The sequence below is a fragment of the Leopardus geoffroyi genome, chromosome C1 (genome assembly GCF_018350155.1).
Source record: "Leopardus geoffroyi isolate Oge1 chromosome C1, O.geoffroyi_Oge1_pat1.0, whole genome shotgun sequence".
NCBI lineage: Eukaryota > Metazoa > Chordata > Mammalia > Carnivora > Felidae > Leopardus > Leopardus geoffroyi.
In genome coordinates, this window is record NC_059328.1 from 193,573,386 (window position 1) to 193,589,580 (window position 16,195).

Genomic DNA, 16,195 nt, shown 5'->3' on the forward strand with positions numbered 1-16,195 from the left:
CTTCCTAGACAGAGGAATCTGCACAAGTAAAGGGCATAAGGCCACAGAAGAGCACAGGCCAAGTGGCTCTCAGGGAGTAACAGAAGCATCTGAATCAACGTTTTTAGCTGAAATCACACTCATGTCTAATTAATGTTATCTTTAAATTTAGACCCATACATATACTCTACAAATAACATGCTTTTACTGATACGGTGCTGGACTTATTCAACTGACTACTAATGCAGAAGGAGAAAGGAAATGAGCAAAAAGCACAACAAAGAACTAAATGGAAGTATTAGGTGAGAAAACAGAACGTTAACCTTCGCCAAGCATGATGTTGCAAACACTGTTGATACTCAAGACTCATCTCTTCTCTTTCCTAACAGAACCCCAGTTTTGGGTTTTGTTTTATTTTGAGTCTACACTTTTCTGCACAGCCATGTGCTCCAAGGGGACTCAGTCCAAGCCTCAAGAAGTAACATGTATTTGGTGCAACCCGTCATGCTCCCCCATTTCCTCTTATTAGTATATAGGTTAGACAGGTGCACAGGGCACAGTTCTGGCCAATAAGGAGGCGTGCTGATGGGAGAGATTTTACTCCAGAGGAGAAGCAGCCCTCTCTCTGGTTGCTGGATATTATTTTGTCTGCGTGCAGCGCCTACCATTGTGGGCACCGTCTTGCCACCGTGAAAGGGCTCAGGTGACACATGAGGAGGGATGACATTGAGGCTGCCTGAACCTCCTGCCTCCAGACTTCTTATGTGATGCAACACACTGCTAGTTTCTTAAGCCAACTGAGTCACTGGTTTCTGTCACTTGCAACTGAGAACATCGTGACTACTACGTGCAGTCTGGATTCAGGATGACGATCTGCCCACTTAAACTTGGGTAATAGAAGTCTCTGAAGAAATTTAAGGACAAACATTTATCCTCTTCCCCCCCTCTTTTTTTTTTTTTAACCAGAAAAACTGTTATTCATCCTTCAAAAGTATTCAAGACCCACTCAAATGTCATTCCTGTCTGGCTGAGCTGTTTGTTGTAGACTGTATTCCCACAACCCTTCCCCCACTCCTCTGTTACAGAGTTTTACTCCTTCTCTTTCAACAAATATTTATGGAGTGGCTATTATGGGTTTGGTAATCTTTTAGGCAGAGGAGTTGCAGCAGGGAACTAAATGCATGGAGATTCCAGTCTAGTGGCAAGACAGAAAATGATGGAAAACACTTAAATGTGATGACTCTTATCAAAGGGGGGGGGGCGGGGAAAGAATTCTTATGGCAGCCTTTAAAAGAGGAGGAACTAACTACCTTGAGTTTATTTTATTGTGCTGTGATTATCTGTTTATGTATCAATTGTCTCCAATCGGTTGTATGTTCCTGCAACCTCACATCCCTCACCGCCTGCCTAAGAAATCGGATTTTCCAAAGGTGGCTGCAAAAACTTCTCCCATCCGAGGTGTTCTGCAATGTAAACTTGCCATTCCCCGTAGAGGAGGGAAGTGGGAGGTCCTAAGTGTCCCCTCCCCCTTTTTTTTTTTTTTTTTAATTTTTTTTTCAACGTTTATTTATTTTTGGGACAGAGAGAGACAGAGCATGAACGGGGGAGGGGCAGAGAGAGAGGGAGACACAGAATCGGAAACAGGCTCCAGGCTCTGAGCCATCAGCCCAGAGCCCGACGCGGGGCTCGAACTCCCGGACCGCGAGATCGTGACCTGGCTGAAGTCGGACGCTTAACCGACTGCGCCACCCAGGCGCCCCTGTCCCCTCCCTTTGAATCTCAGTGGGCTTGTGATGACTTTGACCAACAGATTATGCCGGAAGTGATGCAACGGGACTTCCGTGGATAGGTCATAAAAGGTCATGCAGCTTCTACCTGCTTCTCTTGGAGCACTGGTCTTTGGAAACGTTTCTTCGATGGGGCACTCCCTCTCGAAACCTGTATGTAGGTGCTCCAGGTGACATTTCCAGCTGAATGAGCGGACAGGTCATCCCAGGCCAGGAGTTGGACGTATGCAAAAGGAGCTTCCAGATGATTCCAGCCCCCAGCCTCAAGTTTTCCCAACTGAGGCCCCAGGTATCAGGAAGCAAAACCAAGCCATCCCTTACTGTTTGTCCTGCTAACTCGTGGCCGACAGCATCCCTGAGCATAAAAAAATGCACACTGGGTTTACGCCACTAGTTTGGAGTGGAAAACCCCAAACCTGCCTTCCTGTGAGACCTTAGATGACCAAGTAGACAACTTTTTTTCTTTTTTCCGGACGCAGCTGGTGATCAGCTTAGGCACTGAAGCTCGAGGACTTTCATCCTGTTGAACCTCGCTCACGATGATATGCATGTGAAATGTCTAATCTTTTAAAACACAAATCTTCACCATTGATCTTAATATCCCGCTGCAGTGAGTTCCCCGGGTCAATTGTGTAGAGTGGGGAAAAAAGTACCTTCTTTTATCCATTTTAAACATGCTGTCTTTTCATCCCATCCCGTTCTTCCCCAAGTAAAGCAATTTCCATTTTGTGGCTACCTGGACACAGGGAGCTGAGTTGAGACAATAATCTTGCTTTGAGCTGGTTACCCACAAGGCCTCAGGTGTGCTGAGACACGGCACAGTGGATCTTAGCTGGTGGCTTCAAGGTGGTGGGGCACTCTTCTAATTAGTCACAGGTTTAGTGCCAAGCTTTTAAAAACTAATGTCTGGGGCGCCTGGGTGGCTCAGTCGGTTAAGCGTCCGACTTCAGCTCAGGTCACGATCTCGCGGTCCGTGAGTTCGAGCCCCGCGTCGGGCTCTGGGCTGATGGCTCAGAGCCTGGAGCCTGCTTCCGATTCTGTGTCTCCCTCTCTCTCTGCCCCTCCCCCATTCGTGCTCTGTCTCTCTCAGTCTCAAAAATAAATAAACATTAAAAAAATTTTTTTTTAAATAAAAAAATAAAAAAAATAAAAACTAATGTCTATGGGTATCTTCTTGTGGGGCTGGTAAACGGAACACAATATGGTGGGAAGAGCATTGGCTAGTACATGCACGATCTGGATTCAAGTCTTTTTTTTTTTTTCCATTTATTTATTTTTGAGAGAGAGAGAGAAGCAGAGAGGGAGACAGAGAATCCCAAGCAGGCCCCGCACTATCAGCGCAGAGCCTGATGTGGGGCCTGAACTAACAACCCATGAGATCATGACCTGAGCCAAAACCAAGAGTAGGATGCTTGACCAACTGAGACACCCGGGCACCCCCGGATTCAAGTCTTATCTTGTGAGTGAGCTGTGTGTCCTTGGACATAACACTTAACCTCTCTGGACCTCATTTTTCTCAACTATAGAATGAGGAGACCAGAGGGCCCTGTGGCACCCTTTTGCCTCTAACATTCTATGAATTATAAATATTTGCCAGTCATTTTGAGACATCTACTACATGAATTCATAGAAAGAAAAAGTTTGTTATTCTCAACACTTTTCCCTTTTTAGCTCTAAAGCAGGGCTGGAGAGAACCCCTTCTCCCCCTGAAAAAAATCCCCTAGTTTTTTTTAGAACAAATGTTATCTTTTTCCAAAACCAGAATCCAAACTAGGCTTCAATGACCGAAAATAGGTTCTCACTGTGGCTCTCACTGTGAGAGCTCCTGTAGCCTGAGTCCTTTTGGTTTGGGGGTGCGCCCCTAGAACTCCCTTCTGTCTTGCTTCCAGGAGCCTACCCTTGTCACCACTGCACGCTGGATATCTGTGCTGAGACAACTTCATGCCAAGGGATGAGAATGAATGGTTGAGGCGACCACCTTGCTGTATGACCACCTTGGGGAGGAAAAAGAATACTGTCCAGTGAGCAATGCAGTAGGAACTATTCAAGTGCATCTCAATCTGAAGTCTCTTCGCAATCCTCTTTTCCATACAGAGGGAGAAAGTAGTCACCGGCTGGAGCTTAGGGAAAGCCTCAGTCTCACTGAGCCTGGACTCACTGTGCTTATTTGCTGGTCTGCTAAATATTTCTTCAGCAGTTGTGATACTTAGAACTTCACAGGCTTGAACCTGCTTCTTCAGTTCTGGATCCGGTTTTCTCTTACTGCATGCTCACTTTCCAATCTCAAGTGGGGGAAGTGCTTCTTGTCTCTGATTTTTAAATTCATTGCAGAACCACCACTCTTGAAGAGCTATCGGGTTGGAGGGATAGATTGCTTCTCGCTTTTGGGTTAGCAAATTTATCAACAGAAGGCCCTGCTTGACAGAAACCTATTTGCAGGGCTAATATAACTTCTGAGGTCTTTATCATGGGTGGAGGGTATGACTCTTAGCTTTAAGGTATAGAGTCTTAGACTCTTAGGTGTCAAGTGACAAGTGGGTGAATAACAGCAATGAAAGTAACAAAATCTCTAATCCCTAGAAAAGCTTTTTTAAAAACAGGAATCCTCAAGAAGAGCCCTACTCTATCTTCCTTAATAATGTATCTCGTGTCCTAAAGGATCACGCATATCCCCTTCCTTATCATCATCATGAGACGTAAGAATGTTCCCGTGTGTTTGTTAAGAACGTCAGGGAAGGCTTGAAAACATCACGGCAACATCCGTAGCAACACCCTCACTTGTACCAGCGGGGAAACTGAAGATCGCGGAGGATGAATTATTTGGCTGTTATCTGCTTATTTAGATTATTTGGTTAAACCAATCGCAAGTGTAGCTCTTCTTCAGGACGCTGCCACCCCTGCTGGGCTGCCTTCGTGTGTGCTCGGTGACTCCTCGGTTGTAACTAAAAAAAGGAAGCTCGTGTACCATACACCACAGTCTGGTCCCCCTTCTGCCTTCCTACTCACGCTGTAGTGAGGGGATGGCTCTGAAGGACTTGCTGGCTTCCAAACCCTTCAGCCCATATGGGCTGTGCTGTGTCATTGCTTGTTGCCCAGAGGCACACTGCAAAAATGACTTACCGTTTAAATAAGTGGTACATACAGAACTGGTCAAGCAATGGGCTGCACTTTTTTTTTTTTTTTTTAAACTAATAGACTTTAGAGCAATTGCGTGTTTACAGAAAATTGAGCAGATACTGGGGATTCCCAATATGCCCTCCTCCCACTCACATCTCCCCCTGTTATTTTTTTTTTTAATGTTTATTTATTTCTGAGACAGAGACAGAGCATGAGTGGGGGAGGGGCAGAGAGAGGCGAGGGACACAGAATCCGAAGCAGGCTCCAGGCTCTGAGCTGTCAGCACAGAGCCCGAGGGGCTCGAACTCACAGATGGCGAGATCATGACCTGTGCCAAAGCCGGACGCTCAACCGACTGAGCCACCCAGGCACCCCTCTCCCCCTGTTATTAATATCTTGCCTTAGTGTGGCACATTTGTTACCCTGGTGAGCCAGTATTTATATATTATTATTAACCAAGGCCCGTAGTTGACATTAGGAATTCATTCTTATCAACAAAACTAAAAGGCAACCTACTGAACGGGACAAGATACTCGCAATGACCTATCTGATAAAGGTCGGTGTCCAAAATCTATAAAGAACTTATAAAACTCAACACCCAAAAACAAATAATCTAGTCAAAAATTGGGCAGAAGACACGAATAGATACTTTTCCAGAGAAGACATTTAGATGACTAACAGACACACGAAAAGATGCTTGACATCACTCATCAAGGAAATACAAATCAAAACCACCATTAAATACCACATCACACCAGGCAGAATGGCTAAAATTAACAACAGAGGAAACAACAGATGTTGGTGAGGATGTGGAGAAAGTTGCGCTGTTGGTGGGGATGCAAACTGGTGCAGCCACTCTGGAAAACAGTATGGAGATTCCTCAAAAAGTTAAAAATAGAACTACTCTATGACCCAGCACTACTGGGTATTTATCCAGAGGATACAAAAAGACTAATTGAAAGGGAGACATGCATCCTGATGTTTATAGCAGCATTGTGAACAGTAGCAAAATTAGGACAGAGCCCAAATGTCCATCAAACAATGAGTGGATAAAGAAGATGTGGTATGTATATACAATGGAATGTTATTCAGCCATCAAAAAGGATGAAATCTTGCCATTTGTAACAACATGGGTGGAACTAGAGTGTATTGTCATTCTAAGAGAAATAAGTCAGAGAAAGACAAATACCGTATGATTTCACTCGTATGCGGAATTTAAGAAACAAACACAGAGGGGGGAAAAAGAGAGGCAAACCAAGGAACAGACTCTTAACTGTAGAGGACATACTGAAGATTATCAGAGCAGAGGTCGGTGGGGGCATGGGTTAAATAGGTGATAGGGATTAAGGAGGGCCCTTGTGCTGAGCACTAGGTGTTGTGTATAAGTGATGAATCATTACATTCTACACCTAAAACTGAAAAAAAAAAAGCACTCATTGTTTATATTGTACAGTTCTATGGGTTTTGACAAATACTATCAGGTATCCACTGTTACAGTATCATGCAGAATAGCATCCTGCCCTAAAAACCACCTGTGTTTCACCTAATCATCACTTGCCTACCCCCCACCCCAACCCCTGATAGTCACTGATCTTTTTACTCTCTTTACACTTTTGCCTTTTCTAGAAGGTCATATAGTTGGAATCATACAGTATATAGCCTTTTAAGACTGGCTTCTTTCACTTAGTAATATGCAATTAAGTTTCCTTCATGGCTTTGATATGGCTTGATAGCTTATTTCTCTTCTTTTTTTATAAACACTTTTGGGGTGGTTTGTTGTTTTTTTTTTTTTTTTTTAGAACAGTTGTAGGTTAACAGCAAAAATGAGCTGAAAGTACAAAGAGTTCCCATATACCTCCTCCCCCGCAAACACACAGCTGTACCAATCATCAACATCCCACACCAGAGTGGTACATTGTCACAATAAATGAACCTCCATTGGCACATCATTATCACCCAAAGACCACAGATTACATTTGGGCTCACTGCTGGTTTTGTACATTCTATGGATTTTGACACATGTATAATGATAAGTATCTGCCATGATGGTACCGTAAGGAATAGTTTCATCGCCCTAAAGATCCTCTGGGCTCTGACTATTCATCTGTCCTTCTCTCCAACTCCTGGCAACCATAGTTTGGCCTTTTTTTTCAGAATGTCATACAGTTGGAAACATACAGTATTTGGCCTTTTCAGATTGCTTCTTTCACTTAGTAGTGTGTATTTTATGGTTTCTCCATGTCTTTTCATGGTTTGATAGCTCTTTTCTTTCTGGTGGTGAATAATATTCCAGCTTCTATATGTACCACAGTTTATTCATTCACCTGCTGAAGGACATCTTGGTTTCTTCCAAGTTTTGGTAATGATGAATAAAGCTGCTCTAAACATCTGTGTTCAGGTTTTTGTGTGGACGTAAGTTTTCGACTCCTTTGGGTAAATACCAAGGCATGAGGCTTGCTGGAGTGTATGTGTGTGAGGGGACGTTTAGTTTTGTAAGACACTCCCAGACTGTCTTCCAAAGTAGTTGTACCATTTTGCATTCCCACCAGCAATGAATGAGAGTTCGTGTTGACCCACATCATAGTCAACATGTGGTGTTGTCGGTGTTTTGGATGTGGGCCATTCTGATAGACGTGTAGTAGTTACTCATCGTTTTAATTTGCAATTCCCTAATATGGCATGGAGCATCTTCTCATATGTTTGTTTCCCATATGTGGATCTTCTTTGGTGAGGTGTCTGTCCAGAGTTTTTGACCATTTTTTAAAGTGGGTGTCGTTGTTTGTTTTTTTATTGCTGAGTTCTAAGAGTTCTTTGTATATTTGGATATAGATCCTCTATCAGATACATGTTTTGCAAATTATCTTCTCCAAGTCCGTGGCTTGTCTTATTCTTAACAGTGTCTTTCACAGAGTAGAAGTTTTTCATTTTAATGCAGTCCAGCATCAATTTTCCGTTCATGGATCATAGTGTTGTATCTACAAAGGTGTTTAAATGGCTAGGAAACAAGCCATGAAGAGAGCACTGGACTCCAGGAAGCAGCTTGAAGAATCTTGGAAGAGACATCATGAGCGGTCCTTCTAACATTTAGAGGGACTTCGGGCTCTGCATCAGCCTGAACCGGTAGCACCACTGTCTCCAGACCATTCTCGCCTCTCCATCAGCGCTCTTGTACTGACCACGCCATTGCTTACATCCTTTGGCAGAATGTGGACTTCATCAGTTTGAATTTTATGAGGACATATTTAGGTTTAGTTTTGGGGAACACCATTGCTCCTGAATCCTTGATGGTTTATTAATTAAGTGATTTTTCTGAGGCTAGCAAAGTATTCAAGTCTTTTTAGCAAAATTATGCAGTCGATCTCATCTAACACAGAAGCAAACAACTCTCGCTTATTTTTAAAAGATGGTAAGTTACTCTTTCTAAAGAAAAAACTTCTGACTCTAGCATAAGCATGAAACTTCAAATTGGAAGTGACATTGTGAGGGAAAATAATACAAAAATAAATAGTTATAACACTTTATGGACCTTTAGATGATCAGCAATTTTCCAAGTATCCTTGTTCAACCATAGACCCAGCTCTTTTATATAAAGCAACTTTGGTGATTGTCACTTATAGAATTTATCTTTTGACTTCATAGTACTGTGGTTTGCTTATTTGTAAACTATATTGCAGAATGTCTGACAGCCCATCTTGTGTTAGTATTATGTCTTATTCTACCTCAATGTGGGCTCCTTTAAGGTGGGAATCAATGGTGTTCACAGCCCAGCCCAGAATCTTCTTCTTTTTTTTAAATGTTTATTTGGGGGGGGGGGGGCGGGTGCAAAGAGGGAGGGAGAGAATCCCAACCAGGTTCCATGCTCAGTGCAGAGCCTGTTGCCGGGCTTGATCCCATGACGGTGAGATCATGACCTGAGCTGAAATCAAGAGCCGGACACTTAACCGTCTGAGCCACCATGCACCCCCAGCCCAGAATCTTCTATGTAGCAAGCCCCTGTGAGTGCCTGTTGAATTAACTTGTTAAATCTTTATCCAGTAACACTAAGTGTTCAAGAGAATTATAGTTTTGAGGAGACACATTTATAAAAAAAATTTTTAGGGGCACCTGGGTGGCTCAGTCGGTTGAGCGTCCGACTTCGGCTCAGGTCATGATCTCGCAGTTTGTGAGTTCGAGCCCCGTGTTGGGCTGTGTGCTGACAGCTCAGAGCCTGGAGCCTGTTTTGGATTCTGTGTCTCCCTGTCTCTCTGCCCCTCCCCCACTTGTGCTCTGTCTCTGTCTCTATCAAAAATAAAATATAAGGCTGATGCCAATTAAAAAAAATTTTTTTTAATTCATTTATTTATTGACAGTGTGCGCGTGCATGGGCGGGGGGTGGGGAGGGGCAGAGAGAGAAGGAGAACGAGAATCCCAAGCAGGCTCTGCACTGTCAGCACAGAGCCTGACACGGGGGCTCGAACCCATGAACTGTGAGATCGTGACTTGAGCCGAAGACAAGAGTCAGACGCTTAACCAACTGAGCCACCCAGGTGCCCCTATGAAAAATTGTTTTCAGTGAATAGCATTCAGGAAAACAATCCAAAATATTCCTGCAATGTTGAAATATAGAGCAAAGGAGAGAGAAAAAAGTGTATTGATGATGTTCAACTATATGTTGAACAGCATCGTTCTTCCTTTCCCCCCAGACTCTGAGAAGAAGATGTAGGTACAATTGCAATAAATAAAAGGGAGGTTCAGGAAGCAGGTAAGGAACACCTTTTTTTGATTTTAAGATTCTTGGAAACTTGGTGGAGGTAAGCAGAAAGCACAGCCCAGAGCCTCCTCTTAAGAGACGCAAAGCTGGGGTGACTTCGGTAAGCCCCGTGCAGGTGCCGGAGACAGGGACAGTCACAGGACTGCCGGTTCCCATCCACGTGCTCTTGAGGCTTGCATTTATGGATTCATGTGCAATGAGCAAATCACTGATTGCAACAGAAGCTCGCATCCGCGCCTCTTCCTTCCTTATAGGTCTAGTACGAAATGGTGAGTGGTAGGAACACTGCTACCTAGATGCTCCAAGGGCCTTTCTACTTATTGGCTTGAATGCCAGTTCTGAGACCCGGGTCCCCTGTGGCCTCAAGAACGTCCGCAGCATGTTCTCAACTTAGGCTCTACATTGCAACCACCAGGGAGGCTCCACAAAAACGTTGATGCCAGGGTCCCACTCCTGAAGATTTTGACTTTATTGCTCTTCAGTGCAATTTCAGCATAGAGATTCCTGTGTAACTTTTTATTGAAGTATATTATGCATGTAGCAACGTGCGCCGTCCTAAGTATGCAGCACAGCGAATTTTTACAAACGGAAGGTACCGGTGTCCCCTGGGCCCAGCTCACGAATCAGAACGTGACAAGCACTCTAGAAGCATGCAGACGCTTGCCCTCCATCTAACCCCACCCCTACCACTATCCTCACTTCCAACAGCAGAGTTTGGGTGCAGAGATTTTTAAAGCTCCCTCAGATGACTCTGACGTGCAGCCACGATGGAGAACCACGTCTTACTGGTTGAGAGTAGGGAAACGGGATGCAAGAAAACCAAACGCACAGATACAGGTGAAAGAAAATGAGAGCAAATAAGAAACTCAAACTCCCCTCTGCCTCGAGCCAGGCTGTCACCTCTTGTGTTACGTGTATAAGTCCTATTGCACATCAGCAAGTCAGTAAGAATTGAAAAAGTTGGGTTTTTTTTTTTAAACAAAATCCTTCATTTATAAACAAATTTTCTCAGCATTTCCTTCTCAGTAAAGAAATACCTGCCGTCCCGAGGGTTGCCGAAGTCACATGTGCAGCTAATACTTTAAAAAAACGCATGGCGTGCTTTCTACGTGCCCAAGCCCCTCACTGAATGCTTCACGCGCTGTCTCACTCAGTCCTCGGAACTCTCAATAATAGTAGGTTATTTTATTTCCCCCATCTTACAGACTGAGCAAACTGAGGCACATGAAGGATGAAGTAAGTTGCTCGAGGGCACACAGTTTGGCGTAGCTTCACTTGGAGCATTTCTTCTTGCTGTTATCTCCGCTGTGGTTTTGATTTTATGTATCTGTGCCAAGCAACCTCTGTTACTAAATACCTGGGCAAAGATTCCTGGCACTCTGATTTCACTCTTTCAAGGCGCAGTTGGAGGAGGCGGGTGGGGGGAATCACCGAAGTACTATGTGTGCTGGCATGGACGTTGATGAACATGTAGTTTGACCACTTTCTTTTTCAGGTGAGGAGACCGGCCAAGAAAGGTTTTGGAGGCCTTACACTCAACGAGAGAAAATTGGAGAGGGCCTGAACCCCTGGGGGCGGGGAGGGGTGGGGCGGAAAGCGCAGGTAGGGGCATCACTGGGCTGCAGGGCTTTGACTTTTCCTCTAAGCCACAGACGCACAGGTTTGTGATCTTTGTCATTACCACTCTGTGGCTGGTGAGGTGATGTTGCTATGACTATTTAATCGAACATTCGTAGCAGAGTCACGTGTGAGTGTTGTTCTTTGTGTAACTACAAAAGTCTCTGTGCAGCTAGCTTCCAACCTGAACGAGACTTGGAACGGATGACCACCGAGCTATCTGAGTTGGGAGCTGGAGGCTCTCCGTTTCCCCGAGTTTGTTCAGTTTGTTTGCATTTCGTGATGTATGCGATTGCCCTCCTAGCATGTTTATCCTGGCAACGGAAGGGGTAGAGCATGAGAGAGATCGTGTCGAGAAGTTTTCATGGAAAACTTGGTGTCACACGTGTAAGCCTTATTTCGTAAACGCTTCCAGAAAGCAAAACACATCTCAGAAACTGTGGGGTTTGTTGCCTCTTTCTATTTCTGCTCTAAGACTGCTTTGGGGTTTCTTGCGACTGTCCCTTTTATGTCTTTAATGTTTATTCATTTTTGAGAAACAGAGACAGAGCGACAGAGCGTGAGTTGGGGAGGGGCAGAGAGAGACACACACACACAGAATCCATCCGAAGCAGGCTCCAGGCTCTGAGCTGTCAGCACAGAGCTCGACGCGGGGCTTGGCCGCGTGAACGGTGAGATCTCGACCTGAGCCGAAGTCGGATGCTCAACCGACTGAGCCACCCAGGTGCCCCGCTACTGTTTGTTTGAGATCTCTCCCCAGCCCCCACCCCCAGGGGTCTGTCTCCTCTCCCTGCTTCCCACATCCTTGGACACTGGTTGGTTGAGTTGCTCTGGTCTTTGGCAGGAAACTCCCTTGGAGCTAGAGTGCTGGCTCTGTCGCTGTCTAATTTCCTTCAGAGCAAGTCTTCCAATATAAATTATACCCTCAATTACTTCTCTCTTCCTGGAGCAGTGAATCACGTGCGAGGAGTTGTTAGGGTGGGAACAGCCGGAGACACAGCCGGGAGGTTGGAGCCAGTGCCGGCTTGTCACCCTCATTCTCTGTTTACCCGTGGCAGCCGCCGAAGTGCCTCCTTGCACTCAAGTCGCCAGCGACGGAAGTGCCTTCAGTGTCTGCTCCTGCTACACCCTGTACTCTGTGGGCCTATGTGAAGAGGGGCTGTGCTTTGGAGAACGGGTCTACACTCTTAGGCAAGAAGAAAACTTAGCTTCACTAGGATGGCTTGATATTTGACGGCCATGGTAGATTGCATTAGGACCTCCAGTTTTACCCTGCCCTCTATCACTACCCTCTGCCATGTGATTCTGTGGCTCTTCCCATCATCAAGAGTTGAGTGTATTCTCCGACCCACTGATTCTGCCCATGACCCCTGCTTTGGCCAATAGGATGCTAGCAGGTGGGATACAAGCAGAGGCTTGAAGGCATGCTTGTGTGGTTGGGCTTGCTCTCCTGCATCTCTGCTATTCCCGTGAGAGGAGCCTGCCTGGGCTAGGCCACTGGTCCCAGGGTGGAGTTGAGAGACATGTGGGGCAGGGGGCCCCCAAGGAAGCTGCCCCAGTCCAGCTCAGCCCCGCCCAGAACAGAGCTGTCCAGCTGCCCCTGAGATGCGTGTGCAAACCCAGCCAAGATCAGCTGCTCTGCCTACCCGGCGTCCCCACGAACCGCAGACGCGGGAGCTGGCGTAGGAAGTGATGGTTATTTTAAGCCTCTGAACTTTGAGATGGTTGGTACCTAGCAATAGCGATGGGGCCATGCCCCCTGAGACTGTTATGACTATATGACAAACAAAAGCACTTTACAAATGTGAAACCATGGGGAGTGAGCAGAGGGAAGAGGAGGGCTGTTGAATCAGCTCTGGACCCAGAACCTGAAGATCAGAGGTAAAATCCGCTCCCCTCCCCAGTTCGCTCTGTAAACTTGGGTAGAACGTTTAGCTTCTCTGGGTCTTTCCATAAATTACAGAGCTGGCTTGCAGACACAAAACCGTGAGAGCTCGAGAAGATGTTGGAAAAGTAATATGGGTCCTAGAACTCCATTGGTAGAGAGTTAAGGAAGGGTTGGGGTAGGTGGGAGAGAGGTTCCAGGGGTATTTTAATTTCGTCTAGATAAAACATTTTACCCAAATAAAAGGGAGAGATCCATTAAGTTGGAAATCGGATGATTTTGGAGAATATGTGGGTGTTTTTGTTTTTGAGAGACAGAGAGTAAGAGTGGGGGAGAAGCAAAGGGAGAGAGAATCGATTTTCAGCAGGCTCCATGCCTAGGGTAGAGCCCAACACAGAGCCCACTTAGAGGTTCCATCTCACCAACCATGAGAGTGTGACCTGAGCTGAAATCAAGAGTCAGGCGCTTGACGGACTGAGCCACCCAGAGGCCCCGAGAATGTGTTGGGTCTAAGGCTGGGAGGTAGACTTGGAGCCCAGATGTAAAGTCTCATTTCCCCAGAGACCAGAGACAGTGTCTTAAGAATGTGGGATACATAAGCAAGGAAGGGGAATGACCCTGAAAATGGGTTATAGAAGGCGCCTTCCTGACAGCTCTTCACTTGGAATAGAGCAAAGCTGGGGACAATTATGGAGTCTTTGGTCAAATTCAAATGGAGAGGTAATGGGCCAGACCAGTAGGTAGATGTGCCCGTGTGAGCTCCTTCCTTGACCACCTCTAACTTTTCTTGGTCGTTTATTATCTGACCTTTGACGAGGCACTCATCCTATGGACAAGTAGATAAAATACTGGTCATTTATTTGTTACATATTGATTATATGCCACATTCCAGGAACTGCTGTGGACACTGGGGATGAAACAGTGACTGAGGCATGGTTCCTGGGCTGGCTAGCAGCTCAAGCTAGATGGGTTTTTTTTTTTTTAAACATTGTCATTCATATCAAAACATAAAATACTAGGTCCCTTTTCAGAGGGGAAAATTATAGCTCAGAGAGATTAAGCGGCTTGTCCAAAGTCTTACAACTTGTAAGAAAAAGATGAAAAATTATACCTTTGACCTTCAATCTGTGTTGTTTCTACGGAACTATGCTGAATCCTCCGGTTGGTTGTTTGACTTTATTTACAAAAATGTCATTTTTACACACTGTTTTAGGAGTACATCTGTGTATATGAAATAGTTGGTGCTTGGATTTTTGTTGTTCTGTGGAGAAGCTACGTGATTTATAAGTCAAAGGATCACGTTCTCTCACTTTCTGGGACCACGAACGTAGATTTCTGTGTTGAATAGGGACAAAGCTTAAATGTACACAAATAAGGGAATCGTTTAATCAAGTGTGGTTCTTCTGCTCAATGGATTCCTTTAAAAACACTAAATACGATGGCTGTGCCTCAAACTTTATGGTTAAGAGTGTGAATTATTACAGTTCCTCAAGGAGGACAATGTGAAAATATATTTCGAAACTAAAAATGGATATGCTTTTTGTTCTAACAATTCTCACCGGAGGAAGTTGTTCTACAGGAATATTCACAGATGTACAAAATTATTCAAACAGCATTTCTTTTCTAGTAAAATACTGGAAGTAACCTAAATCCTCTTTTTTTTTTCATTAGTGTTTTTAAAATTTATTTTTGAGGGAGAGAGGACCGAAGCGTGAGCTGGGGAGGGGCAGAGAGAGAGCGAGGGAGACACAGAATCCAAAGCAGGCTCCAGGCTCTGAGCTGTCAGCACAGAGCTGGCCACGGGACTCAGACTCGTGAACCATGAGATCATGAACCAACTGAGCCACCCAGGCAGTTGGGTGTCTAAATACTCTTAATGAATCTGTACCAATATTTATCTGCACCATGTATTATATGGAAGGTGCTCACACATATTTTACAGAAGATATAAAGTGATATGTGAGAATGGTACAGCCTAGTTGGGGTGTACACAATCTTTATATATAAAAGGTAACTAACAATCGAAACATGGTAAGATCAGAGAAAGGTTTGGGCTTGAGGGACTCAGAAGTCTTTAGGAAAACTTCACTTGAGTTAGGGAAGGGTTTAGAAAGAACAAGAGGATTGTGGGAGCTGACTGTGAGAGCCAGACAGAAGCTCTCTTAGCAGAGGCAGGGTCTGGAACGAGCAAGACCAACTGGGGGCGAAGAGGACCTCTTTGGTGGAGATGGGAAGATGAGCTTAGAGAGTGACTCGGTGGTAAGACCAGAATGGTGGGTTGGGGCAACACTGAGGACGACCTTGGATGCCAAGATAAAGATCTGGAATCTTGTTTAGGTATTTGATCCAAGGGCAACATGCACAAAACAGTGTTCGGGGGAGTGTAATCTGGCCACTCCATGCCAAGTGGATTGTACCAGAGCGTGTCTGAGGTTAGGAGGCTCCTGGAGCCCTCAACAGGAGTCCGGGGACGAGGCGAAAAGGCTCAAGGGAGGTTGGTGGCTGGAAAAGTAGAAAAAGAGAGGCAGACACTACGGTGTTATTCTTCCACCTACCCTGCCTGGACATGACTTTGACATTCCCCTGGCAAGTCGTAATTACTGGGACAGTTAGTTATTATCTTGGGTTTTACAGGTGTATAACGCAGCCGATTGTGTAAGCACCTGAGGGGTAAAGACGTTGCGTTCAGTTGCATCTCTGGCTGTTTGCAGACTGTTAGGGATTGAAAACTAATGAGCAACACGTTTTCCAACACAGCCAGAGCTGCCCCTAGCTTGCTGCTGGGAGAAGCCGTAAACATAAATCCACTTCCTGAAAGCAAAGACTAAAGGGTAAAAGTCGTTCTTAAGAGGTATTTTTCCAGTATTCCATCAGAACTTTAACCGATGTTTTCATTTAAAAAGAGGATTATTAAAAGCACGTGTAGCTATTAAAAAAAATTAAGTAGATCAGAGTGCTATCATGTAAAAAAAGTCCATGCTTTATTGTTAGGTGATAAAAGCCAGTCTCCTGACAGTATCATCACACACTGCTTCTGCTAAAAGCACTGTGTGTGTGTGT